The sequence below is a fragment of the Furipterus horrens genome, unplaced genomic scaffold, assembly GCF_987537825.1.
Source record: "Furipterus horrens unplaced genomic scaffold, mFurHor1.1.pri manual_scaffold_6, whole genome shotgun sequence".
NCBI lineage: Eukaryota > Metazoa > Chordata > Mammalia > Chiroptera > Furipteridae > Furipterus > Furipterus horrens.
The window spans coordinates 178714020-178732767 of record NW_028327176.1 but is presented as its reverse complement, the minus strand read 5'-3'; the positions used below and the strand labels follow the sequence as shown (position 1 = coordinate 178732767).

The following is an 18748-nucleotide window of genomic DNA, read 5'->3' as shown; positions in this document are numbered from 1 at the left end:
GGAACCACCTTTGACTCCATTCTTCTTCTCACTCCCCACACCTAACCCACCAGCCATCGCCTTCACTCAATATTTTTAAAATACTAAGTCCCTTCCATGTGTCTGGTACTGTTCTGGAAGCTGCAGATATACAGAAGAATAAAGCAAACAAAAGCCCTGTCTTCTCATTCTGATGAGTGTAAAATAGACCCATAATCAAGCCATCTTTCATCTCTTACACATCTTCGCCACCATTACCCTAGACAAAACCACTCACATCTCCTTGAATTATGGCAATAGACTCACGCTTCCACCGTTGTCCCCCATACTCTCTCCTCTCCATACCAAGTCGAAGTGATTATTTAAAAATGAAAATCAGATGTATTATCTCTGCTCACAACCCTCTAATGACCTCTCATTTCACTCAGAACAAAATCCAAAGTCTTTAACAAAGCCCACAAGACTCTATAAGATCTGAGCCCTCCTATTGGTCTGATATTCCCTCTAGCTCCCTCCTCTTGTTGGACTCTGCTCCAGTCACATCAGCCCCCTTGCTCTTCTTCCAACACGACAAATAGCCAACAACCCACGGGCTTCGTTCTTGCTACCCAGAACATTCCTGCACTTCAGATCTTCCCTAAAATATCACCTTACTCAGGAGGCCTTCCTGAGCTTTAATATAAAAAAAAAAAAAATTCATGATTCCTTCATCACTCTCTATTCTCTTCACCCTGTTTTATGTGTGCATACATATGCATGCATACGTTTGTATGTATGTATGTATGTATGTATGTATGTATACCTCAGCAGTCTCTTTCATCTAGAATGAAAGCCTTTGAAAGCTAAGACTTTGTTTTGCTCATTGCTATGTATTTCCATCTCTTACAGTAATGCCTGAGAAATATAATGCACTCAACAAATATTTATTAAATTGTCTTCAATCCTAGGTTTTTATAATATGTTAATTTATAAGTGTGTTAAGAAGCTCCTTTTGATCAAGAGCCTGCATTTGTGAGCCACCGAACAGCAGATCAGTGTCTCATTTATGGCTCAGAAACAGGGAAACTCAGCTTCCCTGTGACCTCATTAACATTCTGTTCTATCCAAATTAAGTATACACTTTCAAGTTTAAGATTAAGTATCCTTTCTTTTTGTTGTGACTAGTTTTCCATATTTGATAGACTATTAAATAGGAAGGCTGCTGTAAATACACAGTGACAAAGCCCCTGGGAGGTAGTAAAAATAATTAGTTTATGGCTATGTCAAATGAATCAACTTGAAATTAGGCCTGTGGATAAACAGTGCAGTCAGGTGAACTATGGTTAATGGAAATGAGCACATGCACTCTGGTCCTCAGATGGTGAGCTATGTAGAGCACCATTTCATTCTACCACAAAGGCTAGAGCAGCTGAGAAGTCATGGCTAAAAATAGTCCATATGCAGATATTCCCAGAAAAAAAATAACGTGGGGGCAAAGAAATGAATAATTAACAAAAGACAAGGTGTCTGTGCAGTAAGAGCATTGGTATCTTATTTAGCTCCCACTTCTTGCCTCAATGCCACCTAAGCTCCAGCCACGTGGGATGTTTTCAATGCTGCGTCATCTTAGCTCTGAAATTTCCGTGTGCTTTTATATGTTGGGTCTGTCCTTGCCTCCTAATTTACAAACTGCCAAGTCTGTCTTTAAGATCCATTTCCACTATGACCTTCTTGGTAAAATCTTTTCTGAATCTTTTGTTAGATTTAGTTGTGTTTTCTCCTCTGCAGTCATGTCCATTTGCACATGTCTACAAGGTGTGTTTTTTTCTGTAGTTTTCTGAACTGGGAAACGTAAGTTAACTTTATGAAGATTAACGCCCTTGCATTAAGTTGCTTGTGGCTTTACCTCACCTCCTCTCTGTTGGCTCTTTGAGGACAAGAAATATTTTCACTATTGTATCTCCAGCACCTAACCTGTTGTCTGCCTATTGTGAAGTATCTTCTCATAATTTTGTCTGCTGAAATTAAGAAAATAGCTTTAAGTATTATGCCTTCTATAAAGTGTTTTGTCAATTTTCAAGATTCTAGAATATGATGTAATGCAAACGTGTTTATAAGAAACAGCATACATCAGAGTAATAATCTCTTTTCCTAGCTCAGATACACAGACTAGTGTATTATAACATTTTTTAATGTTAGTGCCTCCTTAAGCAACTAGTTTATAAAAGGATCAATAATATAATGCCTTTTCATCTCTTTTTCTGCTGAAGAGTCCAAAACACTATGTTGGGATCAATTTAGTCATCTTCATGAGAGTGTCAATTAAATAGGAAGGAAGTGGTTAATTCCATTTTGTTTTCTTTCTTACGTTGGATTTATAGATGAGAGAGGTAAAGCACTGAATGACAGAATAGCTCACTCAGTTACTAAAGTATAGATAGGAAATAATGGCTTTTAGAACTTAATTCCTAGGTTTTGTACTTCTTTTGGTAATATCTAAGCATTGAAAAAAATTAATTCCCAAACTGAATGAGTGCTCATTAATTGTTCCTCAAAGGTCTTCGAAACAATCTCTAATAGGCTAATGTTTCTTTTTCTTTCCTCCTTTTACTTAACCAAAATTTTGTTTGTGTTATTCTGATGTTTTTATTATTACAGTATTGACCAAATTCTGCTTTGTATTATTACTAAATTGTCAACTCTCACAAATCTATCAATGTTTATAGATTCTGTCCCTGAAAAACTGTGCTTTAAAAACAAGGATTTTCATTCATATTTGTAAACCCCTAATGCAAGGTGCTTTACCCTTGTGAGCTCTACCAGTGGGTGAGATCATCCTTGGACTCTTTTGGATCTTGATGAGACAGAAATTTCAGGACATTAAAGAGAAACCAAAAGCTTATACTCTCCCTTTATTCCCCATTAACTATAAATACATAGCTAAATACTCCACAGCCAGTGCCCGCCATGCATTCAGCCCACGCCCGAGGATGACAGTCTTCAGCGCTCATACTCTTCACCACATCAGGGTGAGTGGAGTTGCCTTGGAAAAAGCTGCTGTCTTGTCCTCAGTCTGCAGCCAAACCCCAGAAGCCCACTAGAAGTAGTTCCACCTGGAAGAGGTGTCTACATTCCCTCAGACAGAATCAGCCATCCATGGTAGCATCCAGTTATAATTTCCTATTGTCTTGTTTGATCTACAAAGGGACAAGTTTCCCCAATATTTATAGAAATATAAAATACCAGCAAGCACGATTTCTCAACAATACTCTTCAAACAGCTTTGCAGACATTCCTTTTTCTTCCCTCATGGCAGATGGGCAGTCCTGCTTCAGGAAGGGACACAGGGACAGTACCTGTTAACCTTCTGCATTCCTCTGAGAAGGGCAATCATGGCCTGCCAGGGGGTCAGGTCCCATGTAGGGTATTTCCCACATCATCTCCCTAATATGGTACTTGATACATATTAATAGAATTAAAATTATAATCTTCCCATGCCCTTGCTCTTCTCTACTCCTCAGGTCAGCACAGCACTGAGTTTACCACATACCCAGCTCAGGGTTTTATAACGATGTTTATTAAAAAAAAATTGAGGCTGCCTTATCTAAAGAGCTGCTGAAATTGATGCCTGCAATTCACATATTCTCCATATGATTTTTTGGTATGATCTATTTTTCACAGTGGATCATAGATTCTGACTTTATTGTGATGTGCATTTCAGTCTAAGCAAAAAATCAACCGCTCTTGACCTTGCAGATACTATTCCTCCAGGAGCCAGTGGCATGTCTCGTGGCTTCTACTCCTTCCCTGGAGATCCACAACGTCTGAATATCTGGATACATTTTGATTAACTGTTAACCTTTTATTTTTGTCCTGGTTTCCCGCAGCAGATAAAACTATGTGTGAAGCTAGACTCCGAATCTTAATGTAGTCTGGCAAACAGGTGAAACAAGGCAACTCTCATGTCATGCACCATAACTCCAGGGAGATCTAGGTTATTTTTAAATGAAATAAATGCTCACTGGATTCACCATGAGACAGAATTTAACATCGTTGCTTGGGACAAGTACTCTACATTGGGACAGAGTTAACTCCACCCCCAACCCCTGCCATTAACCAGAATTCCAGAGAACCACATCTTAGGCTGTGTAGAAAACAGTAATTTCCCCAAAGTCTAACTTTTAATATAGTGCCTCCTTAAACTGGTTGTACCCCAGACTCCACTGTTAAAATGAGGCTTTTGAAGTGACTAGATTTGGACATTAGCAAATGCTGTCAGTGATACATTGCACTGTGATGATCTTTGAATCTCTAACTTGATGCTTTAAGAGAATTCCATTCACCCCTTTCTAGATTATAGATTTAAATAACAATAATAATAGCAACATTGCACAGGTGATTCATGGAGTATTATGTGAAGTGGAAAGCAGAGAAGGGTTTCTACAATTATATCAAATTCAAAATTTTAAAGTATATTTTATTGATTATGCTGTTACAGTATCCCAATTATATCCCTTTTGCTCTGCTCTGCCCAGTACCTCCTTTCCCCCAGCAATCCCATCCCCCTTAGTTCATGTCCATGGGTCGTGCATATAAGTTCTTTGGATTCACCCTTTCCTATATTATTCTTAACTTACCCCTGTCTATTTTGTACCAATCAATTATGCTTCTTAATCCCTGCACCATTTCCCCATTTCTCCCCTTTCCCCTCCTAGCTGATAACCCTCCAAATGATCTCTATACCTATGATTCTGTTCCTATTCTGGTTTGCTTAGTTGGATTTTGTTTTTACTTTTTAGATTCAGTTGTTGATAACTGTGAGTTTGTTGTCATTTTAGTGTTCATAGTTTTGCTCTTCTTTTTCTTGAATAGTCCCTTTAATATTTCATACAATAATGGCTTGGATAATGAACTCTTTTAGCTTTACCTTGTCTGGAAAGCATTTCATCTGCCCTTCCATTCTAAATGATAGCTTTGCTGGTAGAGTAATCTTGGTTGCAGGTCCTTGCTTTTCATCACATTGAATACTTCTTGCCAGTCCCTTCTTGCCTGTAGTTTCTTTTGAGAAACCAGCTGAGTCTTATAGGCACCCCCTTTGTAGGTAACTCTCTGCTTTTCTCTTGCTGCTTTTAAGATTCTCTCTTTATCTTTCACCTTTGGTATTTTAATCATGATGTGTCTTGATGTCGTCCCCTCTGGGTCCAGCTCACCTGGGACTCTCCGTGCTTCCTGGACTTGTATGTCTATTTCTTTCACCAAATTTGGGAAGTTTTCCTTCATTATTTTTTCACATAATATTTCCATTTCCTGCTTTCTCTTCTCCTTCTGGCACCCCTATGATTCGGATGTTGGAACGTTTAAAGTTGTCCCACAGGTTCCTATGTCTCTCTTCATTTTTTTTCCATTCTTGTTTCCTCATTCTGCATTGGTTGACTGTTTCTTTCTTCCTTATGTTCTAAATCATTGATTTAAACCCCGGTTTCCTTCCCTTCACTATTGGTTTTGTGTGGATTTTTCTTCATTTCACTTAGCATAGCCTTCACTTCTTCCCTTATGTGTTTGCTATACTCAAGCATATCTCTCAAGTCTGTGAGCATCTTTATCACCAGTGTTTTGAATTCTGATTCTGTTAGGTTGGCTCTCTCCTCGTCACTTAGTTCTCCACTGTAACCTTGATCCATTCCCCCTTTTGGGTCATACTTCTCTCTTTCCTCATCTTGACAGGCTCCTGTGTTTATTTGCCTTTGTGTCTTAGGTAGAGTTGTGGCACCTGTTACATTGTAAGTGGCAGAACCTTAGGTATTCAACAGGTTTCACCACGCTGTGGTGCTGTATGTGGGGGAGGGGTCATAGAGGGAACAATGCCACTTTTTCAGCACTCACCCCTTTTCCAGGCACTTCTCCCACTTTTGTATGGGACTGGCACCTCTCTAGCTGTTTCCCTGGCTGTCGTTCCCAGAGTGGGTGGGTCTGCAGATGTTCTAGGACTGCGGGGGCCCTTTAAACAAGCGAACTCTGCTGAGAGACTGGCAGTTTCTTCCTCCATGCCAACCCCCACTGGTTTGCGCAGTTAGAAGCAATGAGGCTTGATTTTCCCTGATGCTGGGAGGTTGAGCTGTGTGGTTTGGTTAGGAGCTGCGAATGCTCCCCAGGTGTGCCTCCACACTTTTTAACGCATTGCGTATGGGTGGCGAGAATTCTCATCATTTCTAAAAGGCATTTAAATTCCCTGGTATGCACTTGTTAAAATGTGTGACTGCGCTTTCCACTGGCCTGCCACCACCACCACTGCCGCCACTGCCACCGCCACCACCACCACACCACGTCCTTTCCACCCCTGCTTCACCCCTCCTACCCATCTGAATGAGTATTTCTTCTTTATATCTTTGTTTGTTGGACTTCCATGCAGCTTGATTTTCTGGAACTTTTGGTTGTCTCTAGTTTTGAGGTAGTTGTATTCCTTCTTAGTTGCAGAGGGAGACCCAGTGTATCTGTCTAGGCCTCCATCTTAGCAGGAAGTCAAATTCAAATCTTAATATAAAAATGAATAATAAATCCTTGAAGCATGTTCTGGGACAGCCAGCACAATAATCAGAATGGATTTTGGGTTAGAAAGTTTTAAGGTGTAAGTGGCAATTGATTTATGGAGTCAGAGTGGGAAGGCTCTTATTTTCCTGTTTCAAAATCCAAAGACAACTGCCCTCAAAGTCAATGTTGTTTACTTGGATGAAAAAGGCTGCATTTTTTTTTTCTGTAATTTTCTGAACTATCACAATTAAGTTAACTTTATGAATATTATTTTAACATGCAAAACTGTCTGAATTACATTAACCCCCAACATTATTTGATATAGTATCACCTGAATTAGTTCTCTTTGAAGAATCTAGGCACTGGCATCAAGGTACCTCATGCCAGTTGTGAAAATAATCTCATCTATTTTAATTGATTTGGGTTTTGCATGACTAATGATGGTTAGGGCTCTTTATTTAGAGCGTCATATAGATTTACCCACAAGGAACATAGTTTTTGAACTGTCTCAGTGTGTTGAAAAGCTGAGAGCTGTGTTTTGTAGCTCTGTGCTGAGAACCTAGACTGGGGTATACTTAGACTGTTCCTGATTCTCAGAAGGTATAAAACTAAGTCCCAGGGCAATTTTTTTTTTTTTTAATGGCACTAACATCATCAGAGTGTTCAAATTGCAACTAAACCTTTTGTACTTAATCTGCTTTTCCTATTCACAAGAATAAACTGTGGTTTAATCAGATATGGTCTTTAAAATTCTCCTGGATATTATTTTTCTATTTTAAGAATCATTTCACATTGTTCTTTCTTAATTTTGAACTATCCAAAAGCATTGCTCCTAGGTTGAATCTTTGCATTGAACAGACAAAATGGGAGATAATCAGATGGGGGACATGTGTTTCTACATTCCCTCCTGTTATCGTTTTGGAGCTTTATCCCTCACTGACTTTTCTATTTCCAATCTCAGCTGCAAACATTCTCCTCCCTCTCCTATATATCTGTTCAGAGGATTAGTCATGATTTGTCTCAGGAGTCATATTATTTTTAGTAGCTCAATCAGGGCTTTAGAGATATATTTTGAACAAACGCTACAATTCAAATAAGGAAAACCCTCAGTATTAGGTTCCCAGGCTTCTGAAACTGCAACAGAGAGGCAAGAGAGAAAGAAAGCAACTCAGATCTCATTGGTCATTTATGACATATGACCCCGACAGGCTTCTGAATCTTCTATTTTACTGGATCCCTTATGTCTCTCCTTATAAAAGTATTCTGGCACAGGCTTCTCATTGCATTTCCTTACAGAAGTTTGACCACTCCTCACACAATGTTTCTCCAGAAGGAGAAACTTCAATTCAGAGGGTTTTCTCCCACAACTGTCTCCCAGAAATGATTGGAGGTGGCAAGAGTAATAGATTTGCCTCCTAAACAGCAGCTTGTCAGGAATATAAAGCCAGCAGAATCTTCTTCTTCTTGCTTTTTTTCTTTTTCTTTTAAATAGAAGCATTTCCTCTGGCAACTTATTATAACCTATTGAGATATTTCCCTTAAATCTTCTATTTAAGAACACAGGAGCAAGTGGAGCAGAGGTGATGTAAGGATGATGGAAAGAGGAGCAATAAGGAGACTACTGTTTACCCAGGGAAGATAAACACATGATCTACAGCTAGAAGAGACCCCTGAAATTGTGACATGTAGGGGCTATTATAGTTTTGGGAGGGAAGAAGAGTGTTATGAATGAAGTTGCCATTATTTTGAAATCCTAGACCCCTCTCTGATTAAGTGGTAGGGGCTTTGGGGAGTGATTAGGTCATGAGGGTGCAGTTCTGGTGAATGGGATTAGCGGTCTTCTAAAAGAAATCCAATATAAGGGTCTACTACTACCATGTGAGAAGGACACTGAGTATGCTGACACCTTGAGCTTGGACTTCCCAGCCTCCTGAACTGTGAGATGTAAATTCTGTATGGGGACACTGTCTCTGGGACATTAAACCTGGATGAGTAACTGGCCATATCACTGTCCCACTTGTACCAGGCCAGGGAAGACCATATGGATGAGGATGAGAAGGAGAAATTTGAGATCACTGACTGGGATCTGCAGAATCAGTTCAACCTCAACCAGCAGAGGCACTGGCAGACCAATGAAGAGGCCCCTTACAGAGTGTGGGCAGAGCAAGGTTTGGATGTAAAGAGGTCCAGGTTTGGAGGCAAATGGACTGATGACTACTCCTTGCTAGTCAACTTCATTCAGTGTCAGGCTCATGAAAGGGGTGACAGAGGCATAGTTGGAAGATTCTGATGGTAAAGTAAAACCTGTTAGGCAGGGTGAATTTCCTAAGGATTTCAGAACAAAGAAGTTAAAAACTCATGGAAATTTTAAACCCAGCCAGAAAGAGTTTGCAGGAAGAACCAAGTTATGTATGGATTTTGGTCACTGGGAAGGACACATAAAAGAAATTGGACAGAAACTTCTGTGGAAGCTGGGCTACATGTCTGTAAGGGGCCTCAGGAACAACACATAAAGTATCATTAACCCAGTCAAAGCCAAACAGAGAAAGGGAAAAGGCCATGTGGGAGCTTATGGCCCACGTGGGAGCTTATGGCCTGGAGTGGGCCACTCAGTCCCTGTAAGACTTCCCCGTTGTTAACTCCAAAGAAGCTGAAGAAGAGTTTCAGAAGGAGCTTAGCCAGCGTAGGAAATACCCCAAGGGAGGCAAGATGAAGCCCAAATACTCTTATAAGAAAGGGAGAGTTGAAGGCCAATGGCAGGGTCAGCAAGAAGCTCAATGCTCCCCAGAAGGAGCTTTCTCAGGTCAAGGTCATTGACATGACTGCCTGTAGCAGAAGGTCTACTGCAGCTACAATCAGATCAGCCACAAACACAACATCCCTGATGATGGGCCACCACTGCAGTCACAGCAGCTGCCACAGCCCAGCAAAGAGGGCAAGATCCTAGGCTTTGCACTGCCGGGGTTGGAGCAAACCTGCAGCTGCTCATTGATTTCACAGAGCAGGAGATCACCTAGAATGACCAGAAGCTGCAGTACAAATGGTGGTCAACCTCTTCCAGAAGCTGGAAAAGATGCCGGAAGTCCTGGACCTCAAGGAGCAGGCCATCTCCAACCTAAGCAAAGTCCTGGAGATGGTGGAGGAGCATGAGTGAAGCATGCAGCCCTACAAAGCCATCCACCTGACCACAGATGAGTGCGCTGGCATCTTTAAAATCCTGCAGGACAGCCCTGCAGGAGTACCGGATGTCCCACTAGGCAGATCTTGCCATGGCCATCATCTACCTGCTGGTGAAGGAGTACTTTATGAAGTGGGATCCCCTCAAAGACTGTACTTATGGCACCAAGATTATCTCCAAGTGGAAAAGCCTCCTAGATAATGACCAGATCCTGTCCCCTGGTGGGCAGGACCTCTCAACAAATGCCTTTCAGAGGTTCTTATGAAAAGTATGAATGTCTTTTGTTTGAAGTATTGTCACTGAGTAGCAACTAAGAAACTGTGAGCCAATGTTGGACTTCTTGGCTAGGTGGGTGCCCATTATCCCAGTATAGGTCTTGAATAACATACTGCACCAGCTCATCTTTTTCAAGCCTGCAGAAGGTGGTGGAAAACTGGAAGCTGCTAATGGACATTATCTCTGTCTACTCTTGGATCCTCCCATGGCTTCCTCTCGTGGAGGCATTCCTGGAATTGCTATCTTCTCCTATCCATAGCAAGCTGTCAAGTGCCCTGTAGAAGTGGCACCCCAGTGACGACTCTGCCAAGTTCATCCTCCAACTCTGGAAATATTTCTTCTCCCCTGGCTCCTGAGAAGCATTTATGGTTAAGAACATAGAGGGAAAGCTGAGGATGTGTCTTGGGGAGTCAGTCATTAACCCCCACCAGCAGCACACTGATGCTTTTCATTGGGTCATTGAGAAAGGATGATCTCTGTCTCCAGCCTGGGCAGCTTCTTGAAAACTACTTCTTTCCCACATGTCTTTAAGTGCCATGCTCCTGGCTCAGTAATAACCCAAAATATGAGAAGATCACCAGGTGGTACCTGGGATGGAAGTCTATGTTCTCACACCAAGAGTTGGCACACTCATCTGTCAAGGACTAATTCAGTGAAGCACTGATATCATGAATAGGAAGATGTCCTCCAACATTGATGACTACATGCATCCTGGAGCATGGGAGAACATCACTTACCTCACCCACACAAAGTGAAGGAAAGACTTTTGCTACAAGGCTATGCAGGAGTGACAGGACCATAGCCCAGAAGGTCATCATCATGGCCACCAATGCCATGCGTGTGAACTTTAAGGACCTCACTGAGACCAAGGCCAAGAAGCACAACCTGGTCTTCATGTTTGTCATTGGGAAGTGACATGAAGGGAAGCAGCTCTACACCTTTGGTCACAATATCATCTATATCAGCAGGGGAGTGGTTTTTGTCCAGGGGGAGAAGCCCCGTGTGCTCTCCTCCCTGTGGCACCTGAGTGACATGACCAAGTAAATTGTGGCAGGCCTGGAGCAGGCTGGACATTGCCCCTTAAAAGAGGGCAGTCCAAAATTGCAAGGAAAGCTCACACAATTATAGCCAATGCAAAGTGAGGAGCCGATGGGGCATAATGGGCCCCTGCTGGTACCTAGCATACATCCAGGTCTCCAAGGTGATCCTGGGTGGGCCTCCCTGGTTTCCTGTTGCACTGTGCCACAATAAGACAATCTGAACTATATGTTAACAATTCAGTAGCACCAGGTGTTAAGCTGTGGTTAGATGGGACCTCAGTTCAGCAGCCTTGGTTCTTTAGTTCAGTGCCCTGCAGAAGTGGCACCCCAGTGACTCCTCTGCCAAGTTCATCCTCCAGCCCTGAAAGATTTCTTCTCCCCTAGCTCCTGAGATGCATTTATGAGAAGAATTTAGAGTCAGGAACTCAAATTATAAGAGAAAGTTTATTTAGAAATTCACAGAGGTAGAAAAAAGTGAGCCAGCTGGGCTGCGTGGGCTCAGGAAACAAGTCACAGAGGCAAAAGAAAGGCCGTTGGAGCTTAGTCACTTCAGTTTTATACTTGGCTTTTCCCTTAAATACTTCCAAAATCTTCTATTGAATTTTCTCTTTAAAAACATCACTCTGCAAACTATCTTGTGCTGTATGTTTTTTCTGTTTTCTAATTTTTAATTGTGTTTTATATTATATTTTTTGTTTTGTCACTCCAAATTGAAATGAGTTTGCTGGGCCTGATCCATTCTAATGGTAACCATAGTATTTTTTTAAAGCTAAATATCTATCAGTATTTTCATCTTTTATGACTCTATTTTGGAAGTTGGTGCTGCTGTCTCAGCCCCTTCCAGATTGTATTTTTTATCAATCAGTAAAGCCAGTATCTATATGACACATGGGAAGGAATGACCTTGAGTTTTGTAAATAAAGTACAATCTTAATTTATAAAATTGTATTGACATGGCTGCATATTTTTAAGCCTGTTGACTTTTCTCTGGCATCAGAAACCATGTTCAGGGAACAATAAAGACTGTCGTTTTAAACTGTGTGTACACAAATCCACTGGTAGTGTGCATTGAGCCATCTGCTCTACTCAGGGATTTTTTTTTCTTTTTTTTTAAAGTGTAACTGTGATGTTTCACATAGTAGTTTTATTTCAAATAAGGTTTCATGCTAGTCATTTCCTTTGATACCATTTTCAATGCTTGTCTCATGAATAAATTACTTCTGATGAACTAGGTGCAAAATTCTAGTATTAGATCAGTCCCTCCCCTTCCACATGTTATCTGTCATTTAAACAGTGGATCTTCTTAAAATATTATACAATCTCTATTGGAGCATAACTGTAATTTTAATACGTATTATTGCTATTTGAACTCTATAGAATTAATAAATTCAGAGCCTGATTACTTCAAGGTGATGAAATACTCTATTGTTGTTTCATGCAGGGTCAGAAAACAACAAAGTAATTTTAACAATTATGATTCTGAATGACAGTGAGACCCAGTTTTATTATATGGACTTTCTTCCTAAGCCCCTACATTCTTTTTCTTCTCTTCTCCTAATCCTGATTACTGATTAGAATTAAACAATCTGCACTGTAAAATTATAATCACTAACCTTTATATAGTAGATCACATTTATTCTTAATATAATGTCAATATTCTTTCATAATAAAAAGCAAAGACTTTCCTTCTCTCAAATTCTTGGGGAATAGTTCTGTTTACAACTAAGCCATCTTTTGAAAGTACTTCCTTCTGACACCCCAGAGGAAAAGAAATGTATCAGGTATGATCTAACTTCCTCTACTGCTCAGCCAGCTTATTTGTGTGCACTCAAATTGGTATATAAAGGTGATTGGGTAGTGCTGCCTTTTCAGTATCAGGGGAGAGTCAAAAATATCTACTTTTTCATCACCAGTCTTTGAAGAAAATACCACATCTGTCATCCAGATAATAAAACAAAAACAGTCATTTTATTTCAAATAATAAATGTCAGAAACCTTGCAACAGGATCTGTGTTTTCCATATGACATTGATGGATCGATGCCAGCAACTGCCTTCAGAATTCATGGAATGAGGGTCTCTAGAAGTTTTCAGAGATGAGGAATCCTCCAACATCTATAATAAAGATGTGGGAGTACTTTGGAGATGGAATGTCAGAGGTCACTAGAGACCAGGAAGCCTGGCTTCTGCGGGTATATGGCTCTTTCTGTCCGCAAATGCCCCAAATTCTTTTTTCACTCCTTGCATCTGTTAAAAACCACTTCCTTGGAATGGGTAGTAATACATTAACATAGTTGTACTAATATGTAACTAATCAGAAGATTTAACCTAGCCCAGAACTGTTTGCACCATGGAAGGGGAGCTCCTATAATCTAAAGACTAGTCCTGGAAAGAATCACACTTCCACTGTAAATCCAGAGAATGTCAATGCCATGGCGGATGGTATGACCATTTAAAGGATTTCCAATAAACAGAATGAAAGTCCAAGGAGGATAATATTTCTAAATGGGTATTTTTGCCCAAACCACTACATTTACTATGGTTTATTATTATAACATTTTTAGAGAAATCACCATTTTTTGGATTCTGTTTTAATAAAGTCATGGGCTGAGGAGGAATCTTACCTGTTTTCTGACTACCCTGTGTATAATGATGGTGGACAAAAGAAAACTAACATGTTAAATATTTTATGTGTATTTTCTTTAATCCTTATAATAACCACATAAAATAGGTTTGATGGCCACCTCATTTTTACACAGACTGAACTCAGAGAAATTAAATAATTTGTTAAAAATTCTTTAGAGACAGAGACCAGCACAAATCTCTGAATTGCCATCGCCTGAGCTGATCTTGGCCCAAGAGTGCCGAAAATAATAGAATTGCATTTCATTTTATCACTGACTTACACAAGGTTGTAGCTGGATGTGACCTTTATAGCAGACTAGTCCATTCCCCTCACTTGACAGATAAGACTGCAGACAGTAAACTCACAGTGAAATGTCAGGCTCAAACTAGAGCCCGCATGCTTTGCATATCAGATATCATGGCCAAAACATGATGACTAAATGTAACATAATGTCTTGGAACAGAAAAGGACTTTAGATAAAAACTTTAAAAATCTGAAAAAAATATGGACTTTCATTAATAACTATGTATCACTATTGGTTCTTTAACTGTAACAAAGGTATGGTACTAAGTAAGGTGTTCATGTTAGGGGAAAAGTAGATGTGAGGTATATGAGAACTTTGTGTACACTCAGATTATACTGTGGTCTAAAACTGTTATAAAAACGTTTACTTTTAAAAATGAAATTTAAAAAAATAAGTCAGTCAATCAAAAATTTAAATTTCCTGCCTTCACCATCCTTCCTTCCTTCCCCAACACCTTTCCAAGGGGTCAGAAAAAAACAACAACAGGTAATATTTCCTCAGATTGTTATAGGGGAGCTGATCTTTATGCTGCTGTCTCTGCTGGTCTCCCAAACCTCCAATTAAGCCAGAGTAACTCAGTCTTTAATCCTGCTCTCTCTCCATGCTTTCCCGGCAGGTCTTTCAGTGAAGATTTGTGTAGCTCATTTTTAAAGGAACTCCAAAACACAGCATACCAGCAATTCTACTCTTCCATGGTCACTCCAGGTAGCCACTCACTATGCTCAGAATGTTGGACCTTAAATCAGGTCCCTTTCCTTCTTTTGGCTTTTTTATTCATCTATATTGGTTTTTTTTGTTTGTTTCTGTATTCTTTAAAAAAAATTTACACTGAACCCATTAGCTCTAACACCAGCCCTGTCGGGATTGAGTACCTGGCGGTTGGGAAGAAGGTGAATCCATGAACATCAAACCCTGATTTCTCCTATGTTCCTACATAAATTCCCAACTCTCTACTTTCTTCCTACATGAGTGTGAATTCTCCTATGCTTCACTTTTGTTTTTTTCTACCAATGAATTACAGTAAAACTCTGTTGAGAATGAAACTGTTTCCCCCTATTGTGTAATAACATGCAATACCTGGATGGTCAGGAGCACTAACCTCTTCTCCCTTAGACTGTTGAATAAAAAAATGACAACAGTCAGCACAACGATAGCTGTCCAGTGTCAATGAATCAAAATTATACCTATTTTTTTTTGTCAGATAGAGAAAAATATATTTTTGGTGTGCTGCAGAATTTTAGTAATTAGTTTATGTGTGCAGGAGACGCAAAAGGTTGAAAATCGCTGGTATAAGTGAAACTTAAAATTCACAAAATCTTTTTCTCTCTGACAAGTTTTGGTTTCAAGGTCTTTGTAATAGTTAGGACTTAAATAGCACAGGCTGATCAATGACCACCTGGCTTTTGATCATACCTGCACTGTTCTAAAAATTTTAAGTTGTGTATTCCATAATTTTCTTGTATCATTTGAGATAGTTTGAGTCATGCTTTCCATGGTCTGCATCCTAAAGATTCCAAAGTATACACTTCTCAGTCTTGTGTTTTCAGCACACTGTGATTTCTTGTGGTTCAGTTTTTATGTCACTTGTTGTAATCTGCATTGTAATAGTACATGTGTCTTATTTCATGTTATTATTGTCCAAGCGCTCAGTCCTTGAGCTCTTTACCTTTGTCTTTCCAAGTGTTGCATTAGATGCCTATGTATAGGAAATGCTGTAAAGCTTGATTATTTTCCCATTTGCTTATTGTTTTGATATCAGGCAAAATACTTGCTGAGTTCTTTGGCCTTAACTTACCTTCCTTGCTTATCATTGTGTGATTTTGAGGTTCAAATGGGATAATGTACATAAAAGATGCCTTGTGGATGCTGTCAGGCATCCTCTTAGCTTCAGGAACATTAACTAAGACTTCAAAAAGAGGAGCACATAGTTCTGTTTGCTCTAGCATTTTAACCCATTTTTCTATTCCTATCTTGAAAAGCTTTATTGCATCTCTGTATTTATTTGTTAGACACACTATTCCAATAAAAATCATTCAAGAAATTGTTTGCTTTGGAAAGCAGTTAGAAAGAAATTTATGACTTTGACTCCCTAGATTCATTTTTCAGAAGCATGGGCATGCCATGGAGAGATTATTTAGCTTCTATGAAACACCTCGTGGTCTGAAGTAGCTTCTGTGGGGCTGGTGAGCCAAAATTAGACTCAAGAGACCAAAGGGAGAGCTCACCTTCATTTCACCTCATTCTTTACTAACGCTCTGAAAATAAACATACTTGGACTCTGGGTCCAGGTTTTATTCCATCTGGTCCTCATGCTGACATTACTATGATTTCCAAGCTATATTCTTAGGGATAATTTCCTGCATGCTGGGATTACCATGTCAGATAGATTATGTGGAATATGAGTCCACTAAATAATTCTTTCTGTAAAGTCTAGTCTTGTCTAAAAATTATTTCTGAAGTGCTCAACTTGGTTGGCTCAAAACACTGTGCAGAGGACACATTTTTTCCACTGACATATAACCATCTACTGGTATATGCCCAGGAAAATTGAGATACTGGAATGAGAAACCAGGAAGGGACAGTCTTCTAGATTGGTTTGCTAGTGTTATCATAATAAAACATTACAGACTGGTGACTTAAACAACAGAAATTTATTTTCTCACATTCATGTAGGCTAGAAGTCCAAAATCAAGGTATAGGTAGCTTCATCCTGCAGATGGCTGCCTTCTTGCACTTTCTGCAAATGGTCTTTCCTCTGTGTGCAGGAAGCCCTGGGATGCCTTGTGTGTTCAAATTTCCTCTTTTGTAAATATCCCAGTCAGATTGGATTAAGGCACACCCTAAGGGCCTCATTTTAACTTAAATCACCTCTTTAAGGCCCTATCTCTGTAAAAAGTCACATTCAGAGGTACTGAAGATTATAGCTTTAACATGAATCTTGTGGGGATACAATGCATTTCATATTTGCTATAGCATGTAAGTGATCAGTACTAGGTATTGTGACAATGCATTTCATCATTTAATTTTTAAAACAACTTATTGATATTGACTCTTATCATTTCCCCCACTGAAAATGTGAGAAAATTGATGCTGAGTAAAGTTAAGAACGTTTGATGAGGCCCAGGCTTTGTGTATGGGGAAATGCTTTCTGGCACGAAGAGAAATGTGAGAAAATCATAGAGTTGGTGAAGTTTCTGTCCCTGGATTAGGAAAGAGTCTAAGGAAGTAAGGAAACAAGTTGAACTTTAATTCCACATGATCTTCCTTAGACTCTTCTGTGGGTTTGACTCATTCCAGATCCTGCTCCAGAAAAGCTGATCAGGCCAGATATGCAGGAAAGACTCCCCTCCTTCAGACCTATTTTCTGTAGTTGTTCTCCTTCAGAAGGTTCCTGGAGCTATGTCCCCTATGCATGCAGCAAGAGGAAGTGTCTGGTAATGTGAGTCCCCTCCACCTAGGGTGGCCCATTTGCCGCACTCCCCTGCCTGAAGCCAGATAAATTCTATGGTGTGATTTACACTTTCAGAGTTCCCTCAGAAATCTGGGTGAGGCTGGGGCTTTGCCAAAAATTTCACCTTGGTTTGACTTCTCCTTTCAGGCTCTGGTTTCCCCCTCCCTTATTCGTTTCCTGGGTGGCATTGTTACAGAACCCCTGGGCTGCTCCAGTTGAAAACAAACCCACGGGCTCTTTAGTTAGGGGCCCGATTGCCCGCCGCCAAAATTATAACTCTCAATACCAGAGTTTGGTGAAAAGAAAAAGAATTGTTTATTTAACAGTTATATAGATTTAGTTATTTGCAGATTTCTGTTGTTAAGTCTTATGCTCTTTAAAATACCCACAAACACATATCCTTGCCTCCCCCACTTCCAAACCAGGCTAGTTTTAGGGAAGTCAGAGAAACTGTTTCCCTACTTTCCCAACACAGTTCAGCTTTACCAGCAGCTGCCAATCATTCAATCTGATTGGGGAGGTCCTTTCTGTGCTGTGGTGCCCTCCAGCTCTCAATGCAGGACCACCTGGATTCTCAGCCTCCTTGCAAACTGTCTTCTTCCTGCAAACCGTGTGGATCTTCTCTCCTTCTCAAAACCGCATGGCGAGAGCCTCTTAACGCAGCCTGGAGACCCCTTCTCCAAGCCACATGGAGGGAGGCCCCTTCACCAAGCCATGTGGAGGGAGCACACGAGAGAGCGAGAGAGCGAGAGCCCGAGAGCTAGAGTGAGAGCCCGAGTCAGAGCGCCAGAGCGAGAGCGCGAGCCAGAGAGAGTCCGAGTCAGAGCGCCAGAGCGAGAGCCAGAGTGCCAGTGAGAGCCAGAGCCCGAACGAGAGCTTGAGAGACCCCGCTAAAATGTCTGCAGCTGCTTATATATCCCTGACTGCGTCATCTGACGCAGTGGGCGTTGCAAACAGTTCTGACCATTCACAGAACCTTACGTAGGCTCTGTGTGCTTTCCATACCGTCCCCTGGTTCAAGACTCCTCCCATCTGCCTGAGGCTTTGGATGCATTAAAGCCATTTGCATAAGAAAGACAGTAGCCACCAGCCTCAGGCATGTGGAAGCATTTGAAAAGCTGCTTACTTCTCGCCATCCCCCAGCAGCAAACTCTGGGGATTTTTGGACTCCCCTGTTTCTGTAACAGCATGTCCTTATTAAATTACTTGCATGTAAATCTTTGACTTAGGGTTTGATTCTGGGTCACATTCTGTGGCTAAGTCACCTTCGGAAGCTAAATCTTGTTCTACTTTTTTTCAGTTCTTTAGAGATAAAAAGCATTAAGTCAAATCCCAATACAGTGGTATAAAAGAAATAGAACACGAAGCTTGGGTTTAATTCCTGCCTCTG

The 18748-nt window shown here is 40.5% G+C and overlaps 1 pseudogene; it reads left to right on the top strand.

The window, feature by feature from the left end:
- The first annotated feature begins 8493 nt into the window (after positions 1-8493).
- On the top strand, positions 8494-10983 carry LOC150007899 (tuftelin-interacting protein 11 pseudogene; annotated as a pseudogene).
- The last annotated feature ends 7765 nt before the right edge of the window (positions 10984-18748 follow it).